This window comes from Colobus angolensis, unplaced genomic scaffold (genome assembly GCF_000951035.1).
Source record: "Colobus angolensis palliatus isolate OR3802 unplaced genomic scaffold, Cang.pa_1.0 Scaffold11, whole genome shotgun sequence".
Classification (NCBI taxonomy): Eukaryota; Metazoa; Chordata; class Mammalia; order Primates; family Cercopithecidae; genus Colobus; species Colobus angolensis.
The window spans coordinates 9,971,717-9,981,674 of record NW_012112030.1 but is presented as its reverse complement, the minus strand read 5'-3'; positions in this window follow the sequence as shown (position 1 = coordinate 9,981,674).

Here is a 9,958-nt window from a genome sequence, read left to right as displayed (position 1 = left end):
CTCAGCCTCCTGAGTAGCTGGGATTATAGGTGCCTGCCACCACACGCGGCTAATTTTTGTATTTTTAGTAGAGACAGGGTTTCACCATGTTGGCCAGGCTGGTCTGGAACTCCTGACCTCAAGTGATCCACCTGCCTCAGCCTCCGAAAGTGCTGGGATTACGGGCATGAGCCACCACACCCAGCCCCTTTTATTGTTTAAAAATTGGATTCATATAATACTTGCTGAGGGTACTGGATAGAATACAAAGATTGTGGGTGTTGGAGTCACACGAAGGGTTATTCCAAGTCATTGCAGAAGTAAGAAAACAAAAACAAACTGGGGGTTAATATCCTAGCTAATGTATGTAAAACACCTAGCACATAGCCAATATTTAGTTAATGTTAGTTTAATTTTCTTTTCTGTATTGTGTTTTAGAAACTCTGGTACCAACTTCATATTATCTCATTTCGCTGTATCCATTCTTCCCAGCTAAAATCTCTCTTCCTCCGAAGTCAGTAATTCGAAACCATAGCCCAGATGATCTTTTTCTTCTTTTTTTCAAAAAAAATTTTTCGTAGTTCTTTTCATCAGACCTAATGATCTTTTTATTTTTATTTATTTATTTTTTGAGATGGAGTCTTGCTCTGTCTCCCAGGCTGGAGTGCAGTGGCATGATCTCGGCTCATTGCAACCTCTGCCTCCCAGGTTCAAGCGATTCTTCTGCCTCAGCCTCCCGAGTAGCTGGGACTGCCAGCACGTGCCACCATGCTCCACTAACTTTTGTATATTTAGTAGAGACAGGGTTTCACCATGTTGGACAGGCTGGCCTGGAACTCCTGACCTCAAGTGATCCACCCACCTCAGCCTCCCAAAGTGCTAATGCTGGGATTACAGGTGTGAGCCACCACGCCCAGCCCTTAGTGATCTTTTTAAAATGAAAATTTAATTAGCGACTTCTCTGCTTAAAATTTGAAAACTTTCTATTGCTGTTAAGATAATGACCTCAATTTTTACCTTGGTTTTTTAACAACCTGAATTATCTGACCCAGACTCATCTCTTATAAGGCTGCTTTCTTTCCTCACTCTCTCTATTCTAGTTTCATTAAGCTTTTGTTTAGCCCCTGTACTTGTCCTGTCTCTCTGTAGTCCCCACTGCCTGGAATGCCCCACTCCTCCCTATCCCCTCCCCCTTGGTTAGTTAGCTCTTTCCCATCCTTTAGATGTCAGCCCAGAAAAGTCTTCTCTGACCTGGTACCCTCCCCATGATTTAAGTCAGTGGTATACACTCTCTTATGACCTTGTGATGTTCCTCCACTTTGAGACACTCATTGAAATTTGTAATTAATCATCACTGTGATTAAGTAATCATTGTCTGTATTTCCCACAAGACTAAGTTCCTTAAGAGTGGAAAGTTTTTTTCATAGCTTGTTTCAGAGTAGGCAGGCAGTAAACACTGTATAATTTAATCTGCAAAAACCCCAGTAAAACGTGTGAATGTGTGTGTATATAATTTTATTATTATTTTTCAATATATCAGGAAACTGAAGCTCATTTAAGGCTAAAGTCATTTAGTTTATAAGTGCAGAGTACCTTACAATTTTACAAAGGTATGCTTCTTTTTATGAGTGTTTCAAATACACCTTCCTTTTCTCTTTTGTATTACCCATGCATATTATTCTTAATGCCCAAGAACAATATTCATTTTTTTTTTTTTTTGAGATGGAGTCTCCCTCTGTCACCCCGGGTGGAGTGCAGTGGCACGATCTCAGCTCACTGCAAGATCCGCCTCCTGGGTTTACACCATTCTGCTTCAGCCTCTGGAGTAGCTGGGACTACAGGTGCCTGCCACCACATCTGGCTGATTTTTTGTATTTTTAGTAGAGACAGGGTTTCACCTTGTTAGCCAGGGTGGTCTCCATCTCCTGACCTCGTGATCCACCTGCCTCGGCCTCCCAAAGTGGTGGGATTACAGACATGAGCCACCGCGCCCAGCCAAGAACAATATTCTTATTGTTCTTTACCTAATGCCTCATTTTCTTCTCAATTGTTCCCTTCTCAAAAGACTCTAGTATTTTTTAAAATTCACTTATGCCTTCTGACTTGTAAATAACAAAGAACTGCCAATGACCCCGAAATATAATTGTCCAACCTATGGACTATGGCCCTGGAAATGTAAACTGATCCCAAATTGACATGTAATTAAATTTATCAAACATTTGAACCATACTAGATAGTTCATGCTACTCATGTGATTTGTGGTGGGGGTCTTGGGCCATGCTGAATCAGTCTGACCGCCAGAGGGGCTGGAGACTGAATAAGGTCACCCACGTTGGTGCTCTCTTCCCATGTGGCCAATCGCTAATTGAAACTCCAGACAGCAAGACTCAGCTGACCTTCTCTGGTTGGCAAGACTCCATCCATGTTGTCACACATTGTTGCTGAGAGAATTAAGTGCTGTCCGGATGACTTTACAGAGAGAGGAAAACTAGAAATGTGTTCCTGGTCTCTCCCGGACTCTACCCTTTGTGTCTTTTATTTTGCTGGTTTAAATCTTTATCCTTTCATCATAATAAACAGTATGAGTTTAACAGCTTTTCTGAGTTTAGTGAGTCCTTCTAGTGAAATGTCGAACCTGAGGGTGGTCTTGGGGTGCCCCGTCACAGCTGCTTAGTAAATGTATCAACTTTGGGTTTCTTAAGTAGGTTTCAAACCCGACTCTGAAACTTTCTGTGTGCTGCTGATCAGGTTAGTCAAGTTGTTCCTCCATTTCTGCATAAGTAAAACTAGCACAGTAACAGCTACATTACAGTGTCAGTGTCAGGATTCTAGCCGGGCGAGGTGGCGGGCGCCTGTAGTCCCAGCTACTTGGGAGGCTGAGGCAGGAGAATGGCGTAAACCCGGGAGGCGGAGCTTGCAGTGAGCTGAGATCCGGCCACTGCACTCCAGTCCGGGCGACAGAGCGAGTCTCCGCCTCAAGAAAAAAAAAAAAAAAAAAAAGAAATAATGTAAGACAGGTGCCTGGCAAGTGTTTAACTAAATGTAGCTATTTTTTTTATCACATTGGGGTAAGGGGTGGAGGAATACAAAAGATTATTAAGACAATTTCCGATGGCTAGTAATCTAATCAAGGGAAAATCCTTTTCTTGACGACTGTGGGGAAAATGAGGTTATTTTCCACTTGGTCCACTTTTTGTAGACTGACAGTTCATTCAGTCAGTCATACAAACTGTCCCTCCTACTCATAGGCGCTGCTGTCCTGGGGCAGAGACAGGACAGGCAAAGAAGGAAAGACTTTTTCTACCTGAACCTGAAGATATATCTAAGATTTATATACATGCAATTAGCCTATATATCTCTCTCTTTTATCATATCAGTAGTAGGACATGGACCTTCAACGGGGTACAACTGGCCTTTAGTAACTTCGTAATTAATCATTCAGGACAGCCCCAAATGTTCCTTTTAGCCTTATCTTGCTTGAATAATGACACTGGAATGCAAGGGGACACCACGGGAGTGGCCTCCACTTCCCATTCTTTCCATGCCCCCTGGGTCCCCTGATACACATCGGGCCAAGTAAAGCCCTGCCTAGGGAATGGCAAGGGAGGACATGGAGTCAAATCTGTCTCTTGAAACCCCTGTTAGTAGAATAAATATTTTCAAACATCTGAATCAGTCTAGGTTATTTTTTGTGTAAGGATTTCTTTTCTTGGCTGGGTGCAGTGGCTCATGCCTATAATTTCAGCACTTTGGGAGGCTGAGGCGGGTGAATCACCTGAGGTCAGGAGTTTGAGACCAGCCTGGCCAACATGGTGAAATCCCGTCTCTACTAACAATACAAAAAAAATTAGCTGGGCATGGTGGCACACACCTGTAATCCCAGCTACTCGGGAGGCTGAGGCAGGAGAATTGCTTGAGCTGGGGAGATGGAGGTTGCAGTGAGCCAAGATCGTACCACGGCACTCCAACCTGGCTAACAGAGTGAGATTCTGTCTTAAAAAAAAAAAAAAATTTTCCTTTGTTTCTGAAACAGGATCTCACTCTGTCATCCAGGCTGGAGTGCAGTGGTATAATCTTGGCTCACTGCAGCCTCAACTTGTTATGCTCAAGCGATCCTCCTACCTTAGCCTTCCAAGTAGCTGGGACTACAGGCATATACTACCATGCCCAGCTAATTTTTTATTTTATTTTTATTTTTATTTTACTTTTAAGTTCTGGGATACATGTGCAGAGTGTGCACGTTTGTCCATGGTGGTTTGCTGCACCTATCATCTAGTTTTTAAGCCCTGCGTGCATCTGGTATTTGTCCTAATGCTCTCCCTACCCTTGCCCCCACCCCTCCCCGACAGGCCCCACTATGTGGTGTTCCCATCCCTGTGTACATGTGTTCTCATTGTTCAACTATCACTTATGAGTGAGAACATGCGGTGTTTGGCTTTCTGTTCCTTTGTTAGTTTGCTGATAATGATGGCTTCCAGCTTCATCCATGTCACTGCAAAGGAGATGATCTCACTAATTTTTTATTTTTTTGTAGAGATGGGGTCTCACTATGTTGCCCAGGCTGGTCTAAAATTTGCTGGGCTCAAGCGATCCTCCTGCCTGGGCCTTCCAAAATGGGATTACAGGCATGAGCCACTGCAATGAGTCAGCAAAGGAGTTTTCAGAGTGGGACTCTTTGGGTAAAAAAAGACTAAAATGACCTTTCTTTTAATGCATTTAGAGGAGATCTAGACTTGAGGACTCCCCCAGGCATCCTGGAGCTAGGCACTGGCTACTGCAGAGTGTTTTGTAGTTAGGAAATGTGATGTGGACTTGGTTAGTGGCAGAAGAGGGTCAGGAATGGGGAGGGAAGTATTTGCATATATCCCCTCATCTTTCCCCTTTCCTGCTGTTCCCACTGGTTTCTAAATACAAAATCTGCCCTGGGCCATGTGAGAAGCAGGGCAGGGCTTTGGCTTCACTGAGGTGGAAGTAAAAGGAATAGGCAGGGAATTCTTAGGCAAGGGAAACTGAAAGAAAGGAGCTTCTGGGATATAAATCAGAGGCTCCAGTATAAGAAGCCAAATAGCTTTTCAACAGACTGTATTGAGGTTACAGGGAAACTGCAGAGCAACTTGTCTCTTCCTTAAGAATGGAGACATGTGTACTGACCCAGTTTAAAGCCACTTACCCTGATTTTTCTGTTCATATCCAGACCCATATCTATGTTATTTCCTCAAACCCACACCCCTCTCCCAGCACAAAGCAAGCCGACCTCAGATATTTACAAATTCACACCTGCAGTAGAGCTCTCCTTCCATTCAAACCCTATTGAATAGATAAAGTACACATTTTATTGCCATAAATGCTCAGAAAAGAACAAAGTCCTTTAGTCTGTCTTGATTCAAAAGTAATCTGAAAAATTAATCTTTAGCCAACAATACTGGAAACAATGCGAAAAAGTCCGCACATATACACACATGTAAGGATTATTGAAATTTTCACTCAAAAAGGAAAAAAGCAATTCTTTTTTTGTTTTTTTGAGATGGAGTCTGCTTTGTCTCCCAGGCTGGAGTGTAGCAGTATGATCTCAGCTCACTGCTGCAACTTCTGCCTCCCAGGTTCAAGCCACTCTCCTGCCTCAGCCTCCTGAGTAGCTTGGATTATGGGTACACACTACCATGCTTGGTTAATTTTTGTATTTTTAGTAGAGGTGGGGTTTCACCGTGTTGGCCAGGCTGATCTCGAACTCCTGAACTCAAGTGATCCGCCTTCCTTGGCCTCCCAAAGTGCTGGGATAAAAAATAATTCTAAACCTAATGATATGTGATCTCAGGTAGATAATCTATTTTTCTTTGTTTTTTTGAGACAGGGTCTTACCCTGTCACCCAGGCTGGAGTGCAGTGGCATCATCATGGCTTAATCATGACTCACTGCAGCCTCGACCTCCTGGGCTCAAGCAATCCTCCCATTTCAGCCTCCCTAGTAGCTGTGACTACAGGTGTGCGCCACCATGCCAGGCTAATTTTTATGTCGTTTTGTAGAGGCAGGGTTTCACCATGTTGCTCAGGTTGGTCTTGAACTCCTGAGCTCAAGCAGTCTGCCTGCCGCAGCCTCCCAAAGTGCTGGTGTTACAGGTGTGAGCTGCAACTCTCAGCAGCATTTCTATTAAAACAAATAAAAGGAGACTGAGTTAGGTCCATATGTGCTGGTTCCAAAATCCCAGAAGGGAAAAATTAGACTGTGCAGCTGAAGCCAGGAGGACAGAGACACGTAGCAGCTGAACACTTAGAAAGGATTATGGGAGCAGACTCTTAGAGAAGAGAGAATGACAAATTCTCTTTTAGGAAGCGTGGAGGCAGAGAGGAAACAATTGGCATTTTGAATGTAGAAATCTTATTCATCGTTATATTCCCGGTATCTAGTATATATAATGATCTTAAGTAAAACTGAGTTGAACTAAGGGATAAAAGAAAGGCAATTGCAAGTATATAAGATAAAGATTGAGTCTATTTTGTTTCAGGTAGGAGGCACTGACTTCCCTTCATCTGTACTGTGGATGCTGCGGTGTGCTTCCCAGACACCACTTCTCATCTAAGGCTTGAAGAATTCCTCCAGCAGTAGGAGTACTGGCAATCAACAACTCTCAGCTGAGTCTCTCTTCTAGAATTGCCCTTGGGTAAAGAGAACTGCCTAGCCCAAGGTCATACCTCCCTCCAGGAGGCAATTCATATCCAAAGACTTGTAAATGCAGGGGCGCACAGGCCTAGCCCTGTGACTGCAATTTGGGGCAACTCTGAAGGGTCATCCCAACTCCAGAGCTCCTAATAGGATGGACTGAGGCCTTTGTTTTGACAGAATCATAGTTTGACTTTTCTCTCTAAACGATCTTGGGTTTTTTTGTTCCCCCACAGGAACTGATCCTAAGATTATTTGCCAATAAAGTTCCTACATGCAGATCTCTGCCTCAGAATTTGGTTCATGGGGAACTCAACTGGAAATAGCTGGCACCAGGAGTGTCTGAAAATGAAAACTCTTAAGACGGGACTTTGGAAATGGATCATTCACAGGCCAGATATCAAAGAGGTCCCCATCACTGGTAGTAGGTGGCACACAGACAGCAAATAGTCCATGGCATGCAGTAGCCATGCAAGTTTTAAAACTTTCACTAGCAGTGAACTTGGATGGTCTACCAATGGAAGGAATGCACTTGTAGGTGCAATGTATCGGTCATTTGAGAAAGACAGAGGAAATACTAAAGACTATAAAGTTGGATGGCTATCGCTGAGGGCCATTCAGTTCTGCAGAAAGATAATGAAAGGGTCATTAATTATCAATTAATTAAAGGCTAAGTGTGAAAGCCAGAGGGTCTCCTTGGCAGCATAAATAGACTCTCATCTCCTGCAGGATATGTATGGTAGAGCTCCAGAAATGGTAGATTCTCAACCATGGAAAGTTTTCTCTGTACTAATTGGGAGCCCTGACTGGGAAGAAATGTAACCCTGACACAGGGAAGGGAGACATCTGGGTTGATGCACCGGAGAATCTTGAATCCTGAAATTCTTCTACAGAAATAGTCCACTTTTCCCTTGTAAAGACTAATTCTCCCTCTTCAGGTAAGCAAACAGTGATCTCTCTAAGTAAGCAAGTAGGCAATGATCCAGCCAGGTGAGTCAGGAAGTCTCTGTCATCAGCCATCCCAGTGCTGGTTCACCGGTACGTGAATAGAGTAGTCATGGTGGGAGGGATGAAGCCCATACATGGGTCCAACAAAAGGGGTTGCACTTACCCAGGCTGATCTAGCTTTCATTGCTGTCGAAAGCTATGGAGACAAATCCTGAACCCCAATATAGCACCATCCCTCAAGGAGACCAATCATCTACTTGGTGGCATGCTACCTATTTGGATCCTGTAATGAATGGAATGTTTATTCCTATGTTGAAATCCTAACTCCTTAGATGAAGGTATTAGGAGGTAGGGCCCTTGGGAGGTGATTCCGTCATAAGGGTGGAGTCCTCATGAATGGGATTAGTGCCCTTCTAGAAGAGAGCTTGTTTGCTCCCTCTGCCATGTGAGGATGCAGCAAGTAAAAGGCTATCTATGAGCCAAAAAGCAGGCTCTCACTAGACATTTACTTTTTTTTTTTTCTGAGATAGGGTCTTGCCTTGCACAGTACTCTAGGTTGGAATGCAGTGGTTAGATGCTAGCTCACTGCAGCCTTGAACTCCTGGGCTTAAGCAGCCCTCCCACCTTGGCCTCTCAAGTAGCTGAGACTACAGGAATGTGCCATATGCCTAGCTACTTTTTTTTTTTTTAGAAACAGAGTCTCCCTGTGTTACCCAGGCTGGTCTTCAACTCCTGGGCTCAAGCAGTCTGCCCACCTCAGCCTCCCAAAGAGCTAGGATTACAGGCATGAGCCAACATACCTTGACATGTCAAGATCTAGACATAGAATCTTGATCTTGAACTTCCCACCTCCAGAACTTTGAGGAATAAATTTCTGCTGTTTGTAAGTCACCCAGTCTGTGTTATTCTGCTATGGCAGCTAAATTTATCTTGACTGGAATTGATGTATTCTAATTATGAGTTTAACTTTCTTGCCTGCAGGGCCTCATCTAGCATAACTTGTTGAGGGCTTACAAAGTATTTGATCTACTTGACATGGGATCTGGATGACATCGCATTGGACTAAGGAACCTACTTAACAGGATAGGAAATGCAGCAGTTCACACATGACTTAAGATCCACTGGTTCTCTCACCTACCATTCCACCCAGAGCCTGGTGGTCTGATAGAGTGATGAAACAACATTGGTGTAAACAGCTCTGATGAAACCTGTTAAGGTACCAGCTTGGAGAGAACACCCTGAGAGGATGGGGCACCATTCCCCAGAATTAGTATACATCTGAAGTCAACCAGAGCTGTACGGTGTGGTATCTTCAATAAGTAAGTCTGATAGATGGAGTTAATTTACAACTGGACTAGAACAGCACTGTCTTTGTCTCTGTGGATGCCTTGATGTCTGGTTTCTGACGGTCAGACAAGATAAGGAAAGTGGAATTTATGATATGCTGTTTGAAGTCTGAAACTCCCCTCCTAACTGCCAGGGCCAGTTTCTATACTGATGGCCTTAAACTGGCGTAACCGGTTTGATAGGCCTCGCTAAGGCTACATAAAAACTCCACTGGGAACTTCCTTATTGAATTCCCCCAAAGCTAAGGTTCCTTGCACAGATCTTGGTGGTTTGACCTAGATTCTGAGTGCATTGTGTGCAAGTCAGGACGCTGGGGAGCTGTATCAGAGCTGTCTCTCAGATTCCAGTGCTTGCCTGTACTCACCATCTCTTGATGCAGTGCATCATTTGCCTTTAAATAAAAACCTTGAGTCTGGTAAGTCCTTTAAAATATCTGAACTTGAGAAGTCTTTGCAGCAGAATATATAGGTCTGGGAACTAATGGATGGAGGCAAGAGTGGCTCCACCAACCATGACTCCTCAGTAACTCACTGGGGAAACTGTTTCCTAGAGATCCTGATCCCAAAGAGTGAGCACTTTCACCAGAGGATACAGAAAGCGTTGCATTAAACCTCAAGCTATGGCTGTCATCCCGTTACTTTGGACTTACTGTGCCAACATACCAGCAGTCAAAACGGAGATTCACCCTCCTGGAAGAAGTAATCAACCTGATCATTAGGAAGTAATACGTTTGGCACCCACACAATCCACTTGGTTTCTTGATACAACAGGCACACACGTCCTGAGATGGGGATGATGACCAGGGCGTTAGATCCTCTCAGAGGTGAGCGTCCGGGTCACCCTACCTTGGTGATAAGGTTTGGCTCTGTGTCCCACCCAAATCGCGTCTTGAATTGTACTCCCGTAATTCGCATGCGTTCTGGGAGGGACCAGATGGGAGATAATTGAATCATGGGGGTGGTCTCCCCCATGCTGTTTTCATGGTAGTGAATAAATCTCATGAGATCTGATTTTTTTTTTTTTTTTT